This window comes from Ammospiza caudacuta, chromosome 26 (genome assembly GCF_027887145.1).
Source record: "Ammospiza caudacuta isolate bAmmCau1 chromosome 26, bAmmCau1.pri, whole genome shotgun sequence".
NCBI lineage: Eukaryota > Metazoa > Chordata > Aves > Passeriformes > Passerellidae > Ammospiza > Ammospiza caudacuta.
The window spans coordinates 7,186,208-7,207,229 of NC_080618.1; the positions used below are offsets into that span (position 1 = coordinate 7,186,208).

The window sequence follows — 21,022 nt, forward strand, 5'->3', positions numbered from 1 at the left end:
AGGGACACACAGAAAATCCAAGTTTTGCAGCCTGTGCTTACTGAGCTTTAAACACAGAATGCAGCTGCCAGCACCTGCAGGTGAAATCAGGTTAGGTACAGGTGAAAGTACAGGACAGAACCTGCAAAAATAGCTCCTGAAAGGCACAAAAAGTGGAATTTTCTGCACCCATCCAGGCAACAGAACCCACTCACACTGGTGTGAATTCAAAAGCAAGTTAATGATGGGTTCAGCTGAACCCTAAGGTGGAATACAGCTCATGGACACTCAAATACAGGTCTGGATTGGAAAAAAAGAGGCAGAATTTGGGTTTTTCCTGAAGTCTCCCCTTCCAGATGGTGCTCAGGAAATGCCAGCAGCTCCTGTCTACTGTAATTGCAATAATAACTGAACTTGAGAAAGACTCTTCTGCTGAGGGCAATTCAGGACTGTACTAATATATGAATACTAATATTTTAGAACCCCTTAATAGCTGTTAATTGCCCATTTGCTGGAAAACTCTGGCTCCTTGAAGTGAAAGAAACATTAAAACTTTCACAGCAATGGAGGTATCTCCCGAAAAGTTCCATAAAAACGACAATTTGGGCACTGGGATCCCTGGAAGCATTAATTAAATCAACATGGAATGGAAGGCAGTGCCTGCAAATCAGAGTTACGATTTGTTTATGAGTGTAAATATTAAGGCACGTAATTAATTAGTTCTCACTTGAAGACTGAAGGAGAAGGCTGGTTTGAACACTCAATGTCTTGCTCTGGAAAAAAACTGTAATGTCCATTTTCACAGAGCAGCTCAGGGCGGAGGAGACAGGTACTGCTTAAAGGCTAAAGGTTTGGGGGCACCGGGCTGGGATTTCTGGAGGGTTTTTCTGTTTGCTTTCACAGAACAATGAGGATTTATTTTTTTCCCTAGCACACAAGAACAAGGAGAGGAGAATCTGCCTTTCTCTGCCGGCGCAGACGCGTTGCATCCTCCAAGGAAATCAGAGGTGGAGACGGGCGAGGCTGGGTCCGGCAGTTCCTCACACCGGGGAGGGAAAGGGCAGCAGGACACCTCCCTCAGCCAGGACCAATACACCAAAGCGAGCCAGGGGAGCTGCCAGGACCTGCTCTGAGGTGCCCTGGCACTCAGCAGCCCCTGGGAACCGCACCAGGACAGCAAAGCCTGCCTTGGGTCCAGGGGTGGCCCAGAGCTGAAATAACAATTCCCCGACAGACGAGTGCCAGCCGGCAGGCAGAACCCCTGGGACCTGCACCAGGACAGCAAAGCCTGCCTTGAGTCCAGGGATGGCCCAGAGCTGAAATAATTCCCCGACAGACAAGTGCCAGCCGGCAGGCAGAACCCCTGGGACCTGCACCAGGACAGCAAAGCCTGCCTTGGGTCCAGGGGTGGCCCAGAGCTGAAATAATTCCCCGACAGACAAGTGCCAGCCGGCAGGCAGAACCCCTGGGACCTGCACCAGGACAGCAAAGCCTGCCTTGAGTCCAGGGATGGCCCAGAGCTGAAATAATTCCCCGACAGACAAGTGCCAGCCGGCAGGCAGAACCCCTGGGACCTGCACCAGGACAGCAAAGCCTGCCTTGGGTCCAGGGGTGGCCCAGAGCTGAAATAATTCCCCGACAGACAAGTGCCAGCCGGCAGGCAGAACCCTCAGCGCTGCCTTCCCAAGGACAGCGAGGGCTCGTGTCACCAGGGGCTGCTCCAGGACAAACCAGGAGGAATCTCCCGGCTCTTCCTGCTGCTCCCCAGCAATTAAAACTGCACTGAATGGCGCAGAGGACCGTCAGAGGGCTCTGGAATGCTCTCATTCTGCAATCAGGAGTGTCAGAGAGGAGAAGATAAACCATGCCGCGGCCCGAAGCTCTCTCAGAGATCACTCCTTATCAGCTCCCACCACATGAGTCAGTTTTTACAGCCCTCCAGAGCAAACCCAGCTGCTGGGGAGCTGAAAAGTCCTGGAGAAAGAGATAAAACAAAAGAGGTAACACAAAGGAGATAACACAAAAGAGATAAAGCCCACTGAGCACGGGCAGGTACACTCAGCACAAGCCATCACCTGCAGGCTGGGGTCCAATGGGAAGCTGGAAGTGGAATTTCTGCAAGGACTCCCTTCCCACATGGATCACCCCAGAGCAGAGCACACCTGTGCTCAACACAGAAGGCCAGGAGAGGCCAGGCCTTTACAGAGCTGCAGATAAGATTAGGGCTTACACAAAGGTGCAAGTTCAGGAGGAAAAGCCTTCTGGCCAGGGAGAGGCCACCCTGCACCTCCAACATCAGCACAAAGCTCCTCCAGCCCCAGAGCCACCAGGAGGGGACAGGAGAGGTGGCAGGGTCTGGTGTGACACAACATCCCCTCCTCATGCTCCCAGGACCACCCTCCACGCCTTCCCTTTGCCAAGGTTGCTGCTATTGCATTTTAAACAAACCAAGATGTGTTTCAAAGCTCGTGGAAAAAGGATAAAACCCATCAGAGATCTGGAGATCTATAATTTGTTTAAATGCTCTTTTTTATCCCTGCAAGTTTCTGCCCTGGAACCACCACCACAAATAAAAACATGCACTGCAGCACAAAGGTTTTCCTACAGGAAAATCTGCCCCAGAAAAGCTCCCACTTCCCCAGGTACCAACTGCCTGTGAGTCAGTAAAAATCCTTTTTTATCATCTTTTCAGCAGCCCCAAGGGTTAACTGGGCAGGACAGAAGGTGCAGACAGACATGAAGAGTTTACTGGCAGGAAAAGTGGCCATGAACCCCACAGGAGTGGGACACTGACACCTGCCCTGCACGCACTGTTTCCTTTCAAAGCACTGCACGCAGCTTTGGGCTGAAGCACACCCAAAATATTCCCTGGATCAGATTTATGCTGTGGCAGCTCCTCCCTGCCCTGCTCAAGGCTTTCAACATCAATATTTGAATCCAGAGCCTGGCAAAAACAAAGGCCACCTGACCTCCAGGCAGTTGGGAAGTTTTGGCGTTCTTCTCTCATTTTGGGTTGATTTGGGGTTTTTTAACTCTCTTAGAAGGGTCAACGCTTTGCCAGGTGCTGTTGGCCTGGCAGCAGCAGGACTGGCCATGGCCATGCCCAGGACATGGCAGCGCTGCTGTAAAGCTCATTTGCAATGAGCAGACCTGGAGTTTAACCCTCTGGAGGAAGCTCAGGCTCCCCCATGACTGCCAGCCCTGAAAACTACAGTTTTTCCAAAGTGAAACCAGCCCTGCGTGTTCCCTTATTTGCCAAACTCAAACCAAAACCCTTCTAAAACCACAAAGGCTGAATTCCAGCTGGATCCTAAATTCCCACACCCATGACAACCAAAATAATTCAGACTTTCCCTGTCCCTTCAGACAATCCCTGGCCTGGATTTGGTGGCCCTTCCCTGCTGCACACGGGAAATATTCCCAAAGGAAGCACAAGGAATGTGGTGACAAATGTCACCATGTCACAGCTCCTGAGGTGGCACAGCCAAGCAGGACCTTCCTGGCTGTCACAGACGGCTGAGGAGCCAAAAATCCTGCGGCTGCTGCACCCACGAAGGAGATTAGAATCAAATTAAGGTCGCTGCTTAATTACCATCATCAATTTATTATTTTAATGAGCTGTCAGGCTGGTGTGAACAGACCAACTTTCTCCTGCAAGCAGAGATGATGCTCAGCCAGCATCTGTCCCTCCTGAGGCGCCTCTGGAATTTCAGCACCTCCCTGGCACCTCCAGGTGTTTGGCACCTCTGGGACTCACAGGATGTGTTTGAACGCAGCCGAGGTGTGAGATTGTGTTTTTGGCAGCAGACATGCAAAGGGACACGGACTGCCTTTAAAAGAGAACTTTGCTGCTCACAGGCGCCCAAAGGTGCTGCGTGTTTTCCTAGGAAAAAAGGCTCTCCCCAGTCAAAAACATTCCACAAACCTCTCATCGCCCAGGTGAAAAAAGCTCAACAAATACTCAAAGGATGCAATCCAAGTCCTGTCTGCAGAGCCACAGCCACAAATCCAACTGCTCCATCCCAGACCTGTGCCTGGATGGGGCACCTGAGAGCTCCCACCCGCTGTCCACACGTGCAGGGAGTGCCTCAAAGGTGTTTTTTCTGCCTTCCAGGGCATTTTCCACCATCTCACACATGTGAAGAAGGTGCCCAGAACCCACACATTTCATTTTCTCTTGGCGTAAAAGCCACCCCTCCTGCTTCAGTCTTGGAGGGAGTTTTTATCTCAGGGAGTTTGGAGCAGCCTCTTCTCTTTGGTCCCAGGAAATTCCTGATTTGTCTTTAGCAGGGACCTCTCTCCTAATTTATCTTTAGCAGGGACTTCTCCAGCTCCTTCCCACCTACTGAAGCTGCACTGAAATGCCACCACCACATCCTAACTGCTCCTAGATTTCCCCTTGCACTGAACCACATCCACAACAAGGAAAGCAGACTCCAAATTTCACCCAACACCACAAAGTTCATTTTGCCTGCTGCAGAGACAATAAAATGCTGCCACATACCCAAACTTCCTAACATCAGACTCCTAAAAAACTCAATTTAGGTTTTAAAAAGTACTGATGGGCACCTAACACCACACAGTTCATCTTTACCTGCTGCAGAGACAAACGAAACGCTGCCACATACCCAAACTTCCCAACATCAGACTCCTAAAAAACTCAATTTAGGCTTTAAAAAGAGTTGATGGGCACTTTAAGAAGCTTCTCGCTTCAGCTCTTCAAAGCACAAACAAATTCTTTCTTTGGAGGCACTAATGAATTTTTAAGTAGATGGTATTTTGACTGCCATCCAGAGCGGCGCTTTAATAACTGACCAACGTTATTAGGGCAAGTCTACACAAAGCTAAGCAGCAAAGTTATGCCGAGCTCAAACCTTCCACGTATTTAAAGCACATTAGCTAAATCTCATTAACTCCATGTGTGAATGAGCTTGTTGAGAAGGGGACTCAAATCCAGCTGAATGAGGTGCCTACCAAAGGATCTCACAGCTTCCAAAAACTGAGGTTTGGTTAGTCAAGTTATTAACTGAGAGCATGGCTAGGCTGGGATTCTAAACCAGAATAGGTGGAAATTCTAAACCAAACTAGGTGAAAATTCTAAATGAGAATAGGTGATTCTAAACCAGAATAGCTGATTCTAAATCAGAATAGGTGATTCTAAACCAGAATAGGTGAAAATTCCAAACCAGAATAGCTGAAAATGCTAAACCATAACAGGTGAAAATTCTAAACCAGAACAGGTGATTCTAAACCAAACTGGCTGTTTGCAGCATCAGTCACCCTGTTTGATCAGAACACTGCTGGCCAAGCAGCTCCCACTCATCTTTCACCCCATTATTCCCATTTTGTTGGCCCAAAAGCAGCAGTTTTGCCCAAATTCTGTGCACTGCATTTGCCACCCTCCCGGAGAGCCCTCCAGTGGGCAGGGATGATGAAATTCCAAAGAACACGGTAAATAAAATTTAAATTCGGTCTCACTGCCCTGGAGCTCAGCACACCTCAGTGTATGGCACACAGTAATTTGATTATTTATAATGCTATGGAGTCCTTATGGTGTCCCTGGGGAGAATTAATAATTTGGGCATTCCAATACCTCGCTGTTATTACCAATATTAATGCACAGCTTGTTAAGCTCCTTCATGGCCCTCAAAGCAACCTGAGCTCACACTGGCTCCTTTCTCAGCCTGCTTTGTACTTGGACTTGGCACTTTGATGAAAGCACGCTTCTTTCCAAGACTTTAATCACGTTAAAACAAAGGTGGAGTTAGAGACTCATCCAGGGAAAATTCCATTTATTAAGTAAATCGAGGTAATGTGCCAATTTTTCAGCTCTGGATGTGAAGCTCCTTCCCAAGGGCTGAGGCATCCCTGTGGCTCCTTTGGAAAGGGAACAGCTTGAGCCCAGTAATCAACACAAACCCAGCCACTGATGCCAGATTTGAGGAGTTTTACACTGAGTTATCAGTGAGACTTGTTTGAAATAAACACTTCCATTTAGCATCACTCATTAGGATTTGGAATAAATAAACTTTCAGAAACTAACCTTTTGTGCTCAAGCTTCCTTAAAATCTCTTTTGCTACATAACTATCATATAAATTTTTCCCGTTTTAAAGATTAAAAGGAAAGCAAAGTTTACAGATAGACAGAAAAAAAGCAAATACTTTGGAAATGGTAAATATCTCTTTTTACAGTGATAGCAATTTTAAAATGAGAAATTAAGCCCTCAAAACTTCAAGACACACAAAGTTAGTTATTAACACCTGCAAACAGACATTTTATAAGTTTCCTATTTCATAATGCTGACACCAAACCAATTGGATTTTGGCAACCATCCCCAGCAAGGCAAACCTGCAGCGAGCTCTCGGAGGCGCTCCCGCAGCAGCAGCAGCGGCCTGGAGGATGCAGACATTCATCCCCCAGGAGCACTTTTATACTCTTTCTGTACTTGCCCGTTGTGTAACTGCTCCCAGCCCACGCTTACACAAGGGCAGGGCGGGAGGCAGCACCTGGTTACTCCTCGGTTACTCCCCCGTTACTCCACGCCTCCGCCGGGTTTACGCAAAGCGGCCCGGCCACAAAATCCCGGGGAGGACACCCGGGCAGAGCCCCCAGAGCGGCACAAGAATTTCCAGCAGCGGCTGCGGTCAGGACAGGGATTTGACTTTCTCTGAATGTTCCTCCACGAGCCTCCCTGATCAATGATTTAGCAGCAAACTGGACAAACCCTCAGGAGGCTCCTGACCCTGAGCCAAGGGTCAGTGACCCACAACCTCACGGGGAACCGAAACACAGCAGGACTCTGCTGGGCTCCTCCACTTCCCCAGCGGAAAACGCTGAGTAACGGTGGTGGGCACGGGGCACAGCGAGATGGAACAGAAGTGAAAGCCTTGGAGCAACAACAAAACCAGCAAGAAATAAAACCTGGGTTGCCAAGCACTAGGACAGGTTGCCCAGGGAAGTGGGTGAGTCCCTGTGCCTGGAGGTGAATAAAAGCCGTGGAGATGTGGCATTCAGGGCATGGTTCAGTGCTGTCTTGGTGGCTGGGCTTGATCTCAAAGGTCTTCTCCAACCTAAACAATTCTAGGATTCTGAAATTGCTTCCCAATGATCTCCTTGCCCCATTTCTCTTCTGTGGGAGCTCAGCCCTGCCTCAGGCTGTCCTTACGCTCCTGAACATCACTTGGTCATTTCACTCATCCCCATTTCCCTTTCCAAAGGATTAACGAGACACCAACACCCTACAACTGATCCTGAAGCCATAACCAGAACAGGCCACCACCTCTCCTCTCCTTTCCCTTCCCTCCTTCAGAGACTTCCAAATGTTTTCACAAACACAGATATCTCAATTTCAACATACAGAAACCTTAGAGACCTTAACACAAACATCACCAAACTTTAAGACCACGAAACACCAACTGCTGTACCCAGACTGGCTGAAGAGCACTGATCTGTAACACTTTAGGGAAAAAAGGGCTGGAAATTGTTTTAGATTCAAGGTATTTGATGTGCCCACAGGGAGCTAAAGAAGTGAGTGATCAACAGCAAGAGGAAAGCTTTAGGTTTTGAAAGAAGTAATAATCAATTTGCTTTTTTACTCAAACGTTCAACTGCTGTTTAATCCAACTAGTTTTTTTAATAGCTGGATTAAACAATGCCAGGGACTCAAACACTTCTTGCCCTGAACATGACAGCTCCAAGTATACCTGAGTTCAATGCAATTAAAATTCTTCAGTATGCAATCAAAGACTCGTCTATTTACCTTGCAATTAAAACTAATCGCTCCAAAATTCATCATCAGCGAGCGGAGAATTTCAACATTCAAACAATTAATTTCTTATTACTCTGCATTTACACTCAATCCAAAGCAACCGCTTGCTAATCTGGGTGCCTCCACTCCAACCCCAGCTGCCAGGGCTGATGTCAGGACAGATGTGAGTGTGGGGTGTACAATTCCCTGCAGTGAGCAGGGGCACTGCAGGCAACGCTGATCCAAAATGCGCTGGAACATTGCACAGTGCAGCTTCCAAGGGCTGTGGAACCAGGTGGGGACGAACAGCCCAGAGCTGTGGGGGCTGCACTTTACTGGGGAGGGGAAGCACAGGATTTATCTCACCCCGCTCCAGCCCGGATGGTCCCACACAGCCGCCCATCGTTTTTATTTCCTGCTCAATACCTGAAATGCTAACTGGTGGAAGCATTTCTACTGCTTGGAAATGTTACTCCTAGGAGGAGTTCACTTTGATTATTATGAGAAAATGCAATTTTCTGCCTTCTTCTCAGACACTCAAGTGCTCATTCTGAGGATGAACCAACACTTCAGCCGAGTTCTGTTCGCTCTTGGACACACACTGGTAAACTACTGAAAATGCTAAACCAGAATAGCTGAAAATTCTAAACCAGAATAGCTGAAAATTCTGGTTTTCCAACTCAGTGTTCTGAGTTGGAATAGTTATTCTGAGGATTTCTTCTCTGCAGTTCTGCAGCATTTGGGCAGACAAAATCCCTCTCTGAAGTCCCCTGCTCCCCCTGCACAGGGGTGGCACCAAAATGACCACAGTGCAACCCAGGCACTGCCAACAGCTGCTAACCAAATCCCTCCTTTGATCCTTCAGAAAGAACAAGAAAAACCCCCAAAAGGGGGAGAGGTGCAGCCAGCAGTGCTCAGGGAGAGGCACAGCTTCCCTGCAGGAACATCCTGTTACATCCTGAGATGGAGGAGGGCTCCTTTCTGACACCTCAATGAGCCCCCTCACTACATTCCTGCAGCCGTCTCCCGGCTTAAGGATCCTTCCTCCCAAAGCCACGGCAAATTCGTGATCTTTTACATCAGCTTATTTAATCAGCAGCCTCCCCTGAACATCCCCCAGAACACACTGAACATAATACAGCAAAGCCAGAAAATAGCATCACACACGAGACAATAAATAGATCCACTTCCACCCACAACTGGGAACAGCAGAAAGACTCTGCTATTGAGTTTGAATTTCCAGTGGTGTTCATAAATTACTGAATTATGAATTGAAAAAGCACTTACCAGAAGATGTGCTGTAACATGAAAACATCACTGTTCTTCCCTAGTGCTGACTCAAATCTACACCAGAATTACTGGAACTGCTCTGAAAGCCCCCAGGTAATTCAGGGAGCGATGCCCAGCCCTGGCTCCTCCTCAGGGTGCCCCCCTGAACCCACAAATCCCCCTCCCCAGAGAAAGGACACCTTGGGGCAACCCATGGCCAAGGAATTCCACATTTCCAGCTGGACAATGCAGCTTCTGCTCCTAAATCCTCAATTCATCTACAGCCTGTATTGTTAAGGTGTTTGTTAGGACTTTTCCTGCCACAGTACACTTTTAAATACTTGTAGAAGAACCCAGGATCTGAGATGTACATCAAAGCACACACAGAGTTCTGTGTAAAAAAGGTAATTACAATAGGGAAGTGCCTTTAAGAATACCTGTGGCTGATTTCTGGGCAAGAAATAAAGAATCATTGTCCAGAAAGAACAACAGAAGAATAGTGAAGCCAAAGCCCTGCACTCCACAGGCACAGATCAAAGCACTTCCAAAATTACTGGAGAGAATTGTGATTTTTGGGACCTGTTATTGTATCCACCCTGTGCATAAACTAAGCCAGACTCCTTTCCTGGAGCTCCAGGTATTCCTGTAATTACAGGCAAAAGCTCAAATCGAAGCAAAGACAGGAGCAAAGCCCGAGCAGCAGGCAGGGCGAGGGTAGTGAACCTTAGCTCATTACCGTGTGTGCTCCCAGATTAGCCTGAACACATCATTACCCTGTGTATTCCCGGAATCCCCACCCCTGGCAGTGCCCAAGGGCAGCTTGGAGCACCCTGGCACAGCGGGAGATGTTCTGCCCACGCCCGGGCTGGGTCTGGATGGGCTCTGAGCTCCCTCCCGTTCCAAATTCCGCACACAGTTACTTTAGATTTTACCTTTCTGCCCCTAGTTTTGTTTCAGAAGGGCGGGCTGAACTGTACAGAAAAATGCAGCAGGCTGTGCAAAGACCACGGGACGTGCCACCCTTCAGCAGAGGCTGCTGCTGGTTTAATTTTCCAAAGGCAAAACACTTCTGAGCACAATCATTTGTTTGCTTTTTCATTCAAGACGTCATTTGCTCGGATGCCTAAAAATCACCCTGCATCACCCAGGCTGAAAGCCCCAGCTGCAAGACTAAATGCTGTAAAAAGAGGGGGGGAAAGAGCAGATATCCATCGTTTTTGGGCAGTGAACCTGGCATTCACAGCTCAGTAACTCCCAGCCCAACTCCTCCTCCTCCCAGCAATCCCAACCTCCTGCATGCGAAATGAAAAAAAGCCCTTTTAATCTTCAAAGCATGGCCACAAGTCAACCTCAACTTAGCACACTTTTTAATTTTCGTTTTAATTATCCAGTCGGGAGAGTTGTGCCCTTCTTGCTCAGTGACCTTTCGCTCCTTCGGGATTTACTTCACAGTCTTTCCTGGGAATAATCAGGGAACTCACAGCACTTCCAGAGGAAACGTTCCAGGGCTCCTGGGGCCGAGGGCAGGGCCAGGGTGACTCTCAAGAGTCCCTGCTCTGCCTGCAATCCAGCCTTTCAAACACCTAAAATTGAAGGGTTTCTGTATACCATTTAAAAATAAAAACCTAATGCTCATTCAGAGAGCAGCCCAACATGTGAAGAAAAAAAATTAACAAAATTTCATGGGCAGTGCCAAAGTTACGAAATTAAATTTCCATATGGCAAACATCATCACTATGTCACGTTTCATCTTTTTCTGCTGATTTCTGGATGCTGTGCCCCAGGGCTGCAATCCCTGCATGGCTGCCCTGGGTTTTGTTCTCACCTGGAGCCAAACCCAAAGCAGCAGCAGAAGCTGGAGCTGGCACGAGGCAGGGCACGGGCAGAGCATCTCTGGGGTCACACAGCAGGAACAGATGCCATTATTCACTGCATTAGCAATAATAAACGCTGATATTCCCACCAGTAACTGGCGCCCAGCTGTTTGCCCCAGGAGCTCTGGCCACCAAGCCCAGCTCGGTTTCCCACAGCCACTGGGGAAAAATTAAATCATTACTGCCACTAATTATATTTAAGCCAAAGCAGCACTCCTTACTCCCCTGCCCACACAGCAAACAACCGTAAGCAGCCCTGGGTTTGATTCCCACACGTTCAGCCAAGCAATTGCTAATTTATTAATTTCACAACAAGCCTGGCAGTGGCTCTGGGCTCAGCCAGACCTGCTGGGTCACTCCCCTTTGGGGCAGGCTCAGGTGAGAGCAGCTCCTGCACCAACCCCCTCAGAAATGTGCATTTATTGCAGCCCTGAATCCATGGGGCAGCAGGAGGGGACAGGACCCAGGTGCCACCTGGTCACCAGGCAGACGTGGGGATGTCCCTCAGTGCATGGCTTTGAAGATTTCCCTGTGTGAGAGGGTAATTAAGAACGCATTAAATAGATATTAATGCATTAAACGGATATTAATGCATTAAATGTCCCTGTGAGCATCAGAACTGGTAAAGGAGGTTAAGTGGCTTCTCCAAGCGAAGGGACAGAAATGGAACAGGCAGTTTAACACCCAGCTGGCTGCTCAGGAAAAGCACAAAGAATTGTAAGATTTTCGGAGCTCACACTGCTTACAATAATATTTATAACAGATATAGGTTATTGAAGGAAAATTTCTTGGGTTTGGGAAGACTTTTTTAAAAAAAGCTCTTTGGCAAAATTTATTAAAATAAACCTCTAGTTTACCTTTGTGATCTCTGCCAGTAAACCAATCCTTTTTTAACCAATATACTGTGGGTTTAATGCCGTGCCTTAATGGCTGCCTCATCTTCAGGGCTCTCTGGCAGATGTGTTTCAGCACTGCTTTTAACAAAATCATCTCAATTATTCTTACTTAATTGGCATCAGATAAATGCAAGACTTCTTAGCTGCTGCTCTCTGAAGGAACAGCACTCGAGCACACATTTTGCCCTTTGAATAATTAGGAAAAAAGACCAATGCAGATGGAGTGCACCTAAGCGAGCTCCAAACCCGGGCTAGCACCGATCACAAAATCTTTACCAAAGCCCCACGGCCAAGGAGGGGAGCTCAGACAGCTCTGTGCCTTCGGGCTCGTTTATAGCCAGCAATTTAATAGGAGCTTTAATTGACAGCTTCGCTGGGCTCTGTTGTGCCTGATTAGGCATGTCCACGAACAGCATTAGCAGCGTTTGATGCCCTCCAAAGCAGAGCAGCTCATTAGCAGGGATGTTTACAGGAGCCCTTCCCCTGCTGCAGGGGGGGATTGCAGACCGTGTTTGCCCCAGGAGGATCTCGGCTCCAAAGGAGCTCAGCCCTCCACCCTCGGCCTTCCCTATTTGCCAACAGGACAGATGGACAAGGAAAACATCTGACAGGACTACAACAAACCCCCAACACTTGGGTACTGAAAAACCCAAATCCTCTCCCTCATTCCCCCCCTTTTTCTCTTTATTTTTTTTTTTTTAAGCTTTAAAAGCATCTCTCAGCGAGCTGAAATAATTACAAATAACAAGTGTCCAACAGGCTGAATAAACCAGACCAGAGCCCTGTGAAATTGTAGTGGTAATAATGACCCTGCTCCAGCACAACCTCCCAAAATCCCACACACACCAAATTAAACGGCACCCATGCAAACACATCCAATATCAGCAAATGACTGCTAATTGTTATTGCTCCCAGAGATGAAAGGACACAGAGCAGTGTGAGAACACAGCAATTATTCCCTGCACTCCGAGCCTATGAACAGGGACCTGCAGCTCCAATTTCTTTCTTGCCAGTCTCAATCCAAATGACTCCTTAGGTTTGGTCTCAACACAACAAAATGCTCGTCAGGAAGCCATGATCTGTCAGCTTTTATCAAAAACCCAACCTGCTAAAATATGACCAAACAAATGCTGCTTGCATCAAGAAGACTTAAGTTACTTTTCGGAAAAAATTCATTCTGCACAAAAAATGAAGAAAAAGCTGCTGTGAAGAGCTGGTGCTTTAGAGCCTGCAAAAACAAGGATGTGTTTCCTTTGCCTGGGTATGGTGAGGCCTGGACACAGGATTCTCCACAAAAAGGACAAGTAATAAACAGAGCAAAATTTGTTTTTTCCTGTCACAGGAACTCCAAAACTCCACAAAAATCCAAACCTTCCCAGAGCAGAGTCCACCAAGTGCCATTAGCTCAGAGACAGCTCGGTTTCACCCAGCGGACAAAAGGAAAGGCTGCTAACTTTGCAGGGCAGGGTTTTACTTCCCTGCCAAGCCCCTAAATAAAAAGTGAAAGTCACGACATGGGAATCACGTGTGCCCTTTCCATGAGATCCCATCGGTGACCTTGGGTGCTGCTGAGAACATTCACTCACAATTCCCTGAAAAAGCACAGTTACACACAACTCCCTGAAAAAGCACAGTTACACACAACTCCACAGTTACACACAATTCCCTATAAAAGCACAGTTACACACAATCCCTCTAAAAGCACAGTTACACACAATAAAAGCACAGTTACACACAATTCCCTAGAAAAGCACAGTTACACACAACTCCACAGTTACACACAATTCCCTGTAAAAGCACAGTTACACACAATAAAAGCAGTTACACACAATTCCCTGTAAAAGCACAGTTACACACAATAAAAGCACAGTTACACACAACTCCACAGTTACACACAACTCCCTATAAAAGCACAGTTACACACAACTCCACAGTTACACACAATTCCCTATAAAAGCACAGTTACACACAATCCCTCTAAAAGCACAGTTACACACAATCCCTCTAAAAGCACAGTTACACACAATAAAAGCACAGTTACACACAATTCCCTAGAAAAGCACAGTTACACACAACTCCACAGTTACACACAATTCCCTGTAAAAGCACAGTTACACACAATAAAAGCAGTTACACACAATTCCCTGTAAAAGCACAGTTACACACAATAAAAGCACAGTTACACACAACTCCACAGTTACACACAACTCCCTATAAAAGCACAGTTACACACAATAAAAGCACAGTTACACACAACTCCACAGTTACACACAATTCCCTGTAAAAGCACAGTTACACACAATAAAAGCACAGTTACACACAATAAAAGCACAGTTACACACAATAAAAGCACAGTTACACACAATAAAAGCACAGTTACACACAACTCCCTGTAAAAGCACAGTTACACACAATAAAAGCACAGTTACACACAACTCCCTATAAAAGCACAGTTACACACAACTCCCTATAAAAGCACAGTTACACACAACTCCCTATAAAAGCACAGTTACACACAATAAAAGCACAGTTACACACAATAAAAGCACAGTTACACACAATAAAAGCACAGTTACACACAACTCCCTGTTAAAGCACAGTTACACACAATAAAAGCACAGTTACACACAATAAAAGCACAGTTACACACAACTCCCTGTTAAAGCACAGTTACACACAACTCCACAGTTACACACAACTCCCTATAAAAGCACAGTTACACACAATAAAAGCACAGTTACACACAATAAAAGCACAGTTACACACAACTCCCTGTAAAAGCACAACACAGCAGCACCTGAGCTCAGCTTGAGGCCGGAATCCAAACCACTCCAGGTAAGTGGAAACAGGTCACAAAAAAAGGAAACCCTTCAGATGGTGGGTTCTGGGCTAGAAAACAGGGCAATCAGCAAATTGGCCTTGGTGGGCAAAGCTTCCAGCATTTCCTTGCCATTGCAGATCCATGGATTTCCACAGGGAGCCTGGGGTAATTCCCATGAACCGCCCCAGCACATAAACACTGCCAAGTGCATTGGTGTTTAAGGTGCCTTCCTATTAAAGCTGCGCTTTGTTCTGTTAACTTTTACAATCTCACAAGTGGGTAACAGCCAGCAAAGCACTAAAATGGACATTATTGCCCTGGGCTGCCGTTTCACGGCCATGCAAAACAGGAGTAAAGCCAATTAAAATGTGTCGCTCCACTGAGAGCGCAAAGTGCTTGGTTCACACCCGGGGTTAATGCCCAGGAATGTCAGAGCACCTCAGAGCCCCCCTGAAATCGATTTTCACTTTCTTTCCCAATACCCTGCATTCCCAAAATCATTCAACCAAGGAGCCCTGCAACAGCTTGATTTAAATATAAATTCAGACAAGAACTGAAGGACATGGAGCCATTCAAAATCAAATTCCGAATCAGTTCGGTGACTCACATTTCCCAGCAAATAATGAGTCAATCCCCCTGCATCATCCATCAGTGCTCATCTGAGGCCATTCTTCCAGCAGCTTTACTCTACAGTGAGCATGGAGTGGGTGACAAATGCAAACAGTCCCTTTGATCAGGAAGGGCACACGCTGTTTAACCCAAACACACAGAAAGCGGGTCAGATGTTGTTATCAGAGCTTGGGAAACTCAGATACTCCCAGGTACTGTGGGACAGCTCAGCTCCTTCACCGCAACAACTGCACTCCTCTGCCCCTAAAAACACAACTATCAGACAAAGCTTGTTTGCTGACACAAGTCCAACACCAAAACATTCCTGGTTCTAAGGACAGAGATGTATCAGTCTCCAAAATCCATCCCCCCAAGGCGCCTGGGACACTCTTAGAAACACACATTGATTTATTACTTCTTTGTAATGTATGTTTTGGGGGAATAATTAAATATACTGGTTGCCCAAATGTGTTGAGAAGGAGCTCTGGAAATTCCCTTTCAGGAAAACGGGATAAAGTTTATTCTCGCTTGCAGTTGGCTATTTAAAAATAATATTAAAATGAAGTAAGTAAGGGCAGACACTTGGATGTTAAGTGCATTCCCTGTCCCTTCCTTAACCAGCACTTGCATCTTCTGGCCTGAGAACTGAGACACGGGGAGAATCAGATCATTGAATTTCTAATTATAAACCCATTAAAATACTAGTTTTACAGTTACCTCGAGCCCAGCCATTCCCCAGCAATCAAACTATGGGAACACAGAGCATTTCATGGCAGGAGGGAGACACCCAACCCCGGAGCTTTGGGAGTCCCTGGGCACAGCTTGGGGGCCATTCCATGCTTCCCAAAGAGCCTGGGACAAATTCTATCCTTCCCAAAGCCAGCCTGGGGCCAACCCATCCTTCCCAAAGAGCCTGGGACAAATTCTATCCTTCCCAAAGGCAGCCTGGGCCAATCCATCCTTCCCAAAGAGCCTGGGCTCAATCCATCCTTCCCAAAGCCAGCCTGGGCTCAATCCATCCTTCCCAAAGAGCCTGGGCTCAATCCATCCTTCCCAAAGAGCCTGGGGCCAATCCATCCTTCCCAAAGAGCCTGGGGCCAATCCATCCTTCCCAAAGCCAGCCTGGGCTCAATCCACCCTTCCCAAAGAGCCTGGACTCAATCCACCCTTCCCAAAGAGCCTGGGCTCAATCCATCCTTCCCAAAGCCAGCCTGGGCTCAATCCATCCTTCCCAAAGAGCCTGGGGCAATCCATCCTTCCCAAAGAGCCTGGGCCAATCCACCCTTCCCAAAGCCACCCTGGAGCTCTCAAAGCCCAGCCCTGCCCCGGGGCCAAGGGAAGAGTCACAGCCCCCAGGGTGACTCACTGGGGACAACAGTGGGGACACAAAACCCAAACTCTGCTCCGGGTCCCTCTGGAGAAACCCCAGAGCCGCGGGAATTCCCGACGATCCCAAATCACAATCCCTGAGCCGAACACAAGTGGAAGGGATGAAATTACAACAGGAGCCCTCCAAGCCCAGCTCTCCCTCCTCCTCCCTTTCCCCAGCGAGTGCCAGCGATGTCTCAACACCCCAAGTGCCTTTCCAAGGAAGTAGCTCTGCTCCTTTCCGGGCCAAATCACCATGGCAAGAAATCCCCGTGTAGATTCATCTCCAGCAGAAAAACATCCAGGCAGCAAACATTTCCTTCCCACAACCTGAAAACAGCCAAATATCATCGGATTTCTTTCCCGCCGTCAAAGAAACCCTGTCCTGAGACAGCTCATAACAAGTAAAACATTTGCCCATAAAGCGAATGCGCTCCCAGGCAGTGACAGAAAAATTTCCTGCACCCCACGAAGCTGAACACGCTTCACCCCCGGGAAGGCTGCAGAACACAGCAGGAACTTTCATTTGTAATGATTTATTTTGCTCCTGCCTTCCCTGCATCAGGATGCTCGTCTCTTACTCATCCTGTCTGTCAATATTGTCTTCCTGCAGCTTTCAAGTAAAATAACCCCCATGGTAACTGTTGTCAGGCCATGTCATGACCACTGAGGCTTCATAAATAACACTTGATATAAATAGATTTTCCAGCAACATATAAACCATCAGCTCCAATGGAAGTAGAAGGGTCGTGTGCAGCCATCTGCATTTTCTCCTGTAAGGATAAACACATAAAGAAGTGTTTGAAAGCAAAATAAACCTATTGAAGAAATGGTCCAAACAGAAACTTCTGGAGCATGAGATTTCTTAGGAGGCTCACACGGAGACATTGACAGGAGCAGCTACAGCAGAACAAGAACACACGGGCAGAATCGAAGATTAAAAATTTGATTTAACTTTTAAAAAGCATTTGGAATAGGAACTGCATACAAATGCAGTGTTTTTTACAGAGTGGGGGAAATTCCCAATCAAAGTTTTCTGTCCACAAAGAAATACTCCTCCAACATTGCCATTATCTCAAGCCTCCCCTGAAGAAGTCTCCCACCAAGTAATACCAACAAAGAAATTATTTCTACTTCTCCACCGGAACTCAGCTCCCTGCTAGACGACCTCGAGACAGAAATTCTCATACTAGCAAGGTTTAAATCCACCCACGCAGCACCCAGTACGGACTTGGGGAGGTGCACCCAGGTCTGCCTGGGCTCAGGGAGGGAAAAGAGCACGAAAATTCCCTGAACAGACCTGGCTGGTATAGGAACACAAGGCTTTTGTGGGCACCCAGGGGACACTGCCAGGGGCTGAGGGATGGGAGCTGTCACCCAGGGAAACACCCAAATCCTGCCACTGACTGAGCAGCTGCTTCTCCTCCAAATCCTTTCATTTATTTCCGTGCTGAAAATGCTGAAGAAGCAACAGGCCCGTGCTCTGAGAAGCTGATCCCATCCTGCTCCTTCCATCTGCTGAGAGCTGTGTGATGCTTCCAGAGAGTTCAGCTAAGCTAAGCCTGGCTCAGGGCAGGGCTCACAGCCCTGGGATGGATTTTAAACCATTTGATTGCGGCCTGTTAAGCCTCAGCAGGAGCACAGCCACCCCTGAGTGATCTCCTCCTGGCCCCGGGGCTCTGACACGACATTTTCAGGTCCTCTCTGCATCTTGACTAAACCGAAGGCTTGTTTAAATCCATGATAAAAGTCTCAGGGCTTGTTTAACCTCCTTGCTAGCCCAAGGTTGAATTTGTTTCAGTGCATCCCCGTGTTAACACTGCTCTAATTTCAAGGTATCTGGATCACGACTGGGAGCTAGGAGTAGGGGTGCAGGAGCTCCTCAATTAATCCAATTGTTCCACACATCTCAAGATTATTTTCCAGCTTGCCAACCTGAGCTCCTTGGTGCAATAATCCTTTATCTACACTGAAATCACCTGGCAGAGGAGGTGTGCAATTAAGCCTGGCTCTGGCACCGTGCACCCCATCAGCTGCTCATCACTCCAGCATTTGTTCTGCTTCTCCACTTGGTTTCAGAGCCTGCATCAAACTCCACCTGCCAGGAAAAACACCACCCAAACCAGCCCTTTTTTCAAGCCTAAACTGGTAATTTAAAGCCTGCTCAAGCTTGGCAGTGCTACACTGCAGTGAGGACACACAGACATATTATGTTCCCTATGAAAACAGAGCATTTGGTGTTTTCATTGAAAATTAAAGCTCATCAGCAGAACAGAGAGCCTGGCGTTCACCTGGCACTGAACTCACACCAAGAGTCAGCTGCGTGTGGGAAACGACAAGGCGGAAAAAACGAACAGGCCAGGTCTTTACCTTGTCTGAAACACCTCGGGGGATTTCCTGCCCAGCCAGAATCTTCCACCGGCTCTGTGCTGCCTTTGGGGTCAGCCCAGCCCGCACTCACCTGGCCAGGAGAGCCCCAGAGTGCCTCAGGGGCTGCTCTTCCCTGCACACAAAATGAGAACCACGGCTCCAAAATGAAGGGATGGGAGTAGAACTGGAAAGCCTCTGCCTCATTCCCAGCTTTTATGGAAAAAAAGAAAAAGCCACCAATAACAGGAATTTATGATAGTGGTTAGTCCTTATTCTAGCAACCCTAAACGGCTTGCAACAAGCTTTGTTCAGGCATTTTCCTGCACTACCTACATCACTTCTTCCTACCCAAAATGTACCTTAAAACAAAAGAAAACCACACACGGTATCGAACGGGGCTTGCAAGTTAAAACCATAAAATTTAAATATTTCCTGCCTCGACGTGCACTGAAAAATAAAAAGGCAAATAAATATTTTTTTTTTTAAAGAGAGAAAAAAAAGGTTTAAAGCACATCACGAGAACAGGATCAAGGAAGAGCGAGGCCACCCCTTCAGGACCAGGGGAGAATTAACCTGCATTTCTCCATCCCATCCGCAAGCTTACGGCTCTGCCACCCATTTTGTCTCCGATTAAAGGGAAAAAAAAAAAAAATTAAAAAAATATAATGACCTCAGCGGCACAGAGAGAAGACCCCAGCCCGGGATGGATGCCCAGCGGTGCTGCCGGCCGGGCAGGTGACCCCGCCGCAGGTGCCACCCCGAGCATCCCCCGCGCCCCTTCCCCATCCCCTGGAGACGCCGCCGAGCCGGCACACGGCGGCGCGGAGCGCGGGGGAAGGTTTATTTATTTATCTACTTAACCCGCAAACGCGAAATGAAAGGGAGAGGAGGAGCGCAGAGGTGCGGACGGCGCGGCGGGCCAAGGTGAAGCGCGGCCGGCGAACGTGGTGGGGGCTGCGGGGAGCCGCGACCCTCCGGCCCGCGGCAGCGAGGGACGAGCAGCGGGGACGGCACGGAGCTGACAGCGGAAAGCGCAGAGGGGAGAGCGCTGAAGGGAAAACCATGACGGGAGAACGCGGCGGGGAGAGCGCGGCGGCGAGGCGCTCCCTCGGGGCTGCTCGCCCCGGGCGGCAGCGGGAGGACGGGCTCACCTGCCATGGCGGGCTGAGGGCGGCAATGGCGCTGGGGGCTGCGGCTCCGCTCCGCTCGGTCTCCGCGGCGAGTGCGGCGAGGCCGGGCGGCCCCGGCAGGCAGAGCACGGGGCGGGACGGGCTCTTCCTCCGCCCCCGACAAGATGGCGCGGCCCCGGCCCCGCTGCCTCAGGGCTCGGCCGCCATAGCGGCCCCGGTGCTCGGCAGGGGGAAACAGCCGCGTGTTCCCTGAGGGTGAGGAGGCTCCGGCTGCAGGCGTGTGTGAAGGGTTTATACGTGAAGGACACGAATTGCAGAGTCACGGGATGGGGCGGGTTTAAAGGGACTGCAGTGGGGTGTCGGGTCCGGCCTCCCTGCTCAGGAAGGGGCATCCCAGAGCGCATGGCGCAGGGTTGTGTCCGGACGGGTTTGGAATGTCACTGGTGAGGGACATTCCACAGCCTGTCTGGGCAGTGGGGCACCGAACAGGCTCCCCTGGGAATGGTCATGGCCTCAGGGATGGCAGAGCTCCAGGAGGCATGGGAAAAGGCTCTCAGGATCACGGTGGAATTGCTGGGATGTGCTGTGCAAGGCTGAAGGTTGGATCAGTGGGTCCCTTCCAAATCAGCGATTGTGTAACTCTGTTATTCTAGTTCTGGCAATCAGAGCTTGGGCACCCGCACAGCCAAGTTCTTCCTTGTGTCCAGGTAAAACATTTCGTGCCTCAGTTTCTGCCCATTGCCTCTTGTCCCACTGCTGGGCCCCAGGGAGCACAGCCTCCTCCATCTCCGACACCTCCCTGCAGATATTGATGGACATTGATGGATATTGATGTATATGATGGATATTGACCAGATCCCCAAACAAAGCCCCTTGATGGATATTGACAGATATTGACCAGATCCCCAAACAAAGCCCCTTGATGGATATTGACGGATACTGACCAGATCCCCAAACA

At 48.5% G+C, this 21,022-nt stretch overlaps 1 protein-coding gene across 2 annotated transcripts in view; it reads right to left on the reverse strand.

Annotated features, from left to right (window-relative positions):
- SLC23A2 (solute carrier family 23 member 2) overlaps positions 1-20,266 on the reverse strand; it is a 54,745-nt gene extending 34,479 nt beyond the window's left edge. The window contains exon 1 of one of the 2 annotated variants that reach the window (XM_058820200.1): positions 20,086-20,266. The gene's annotated coding sequence lies outside the window, so the exon portion shown is untranslated. Of the gene's footprint in view, positions 1-6,328; positions 6,346-20,085 lie in introns of those variants that run through there. The other variant, XM_058820201.1, reaches the window with a different exon arrangement.
- Positions 20,267-21,022: the final 756 nt, after the last annotated feature.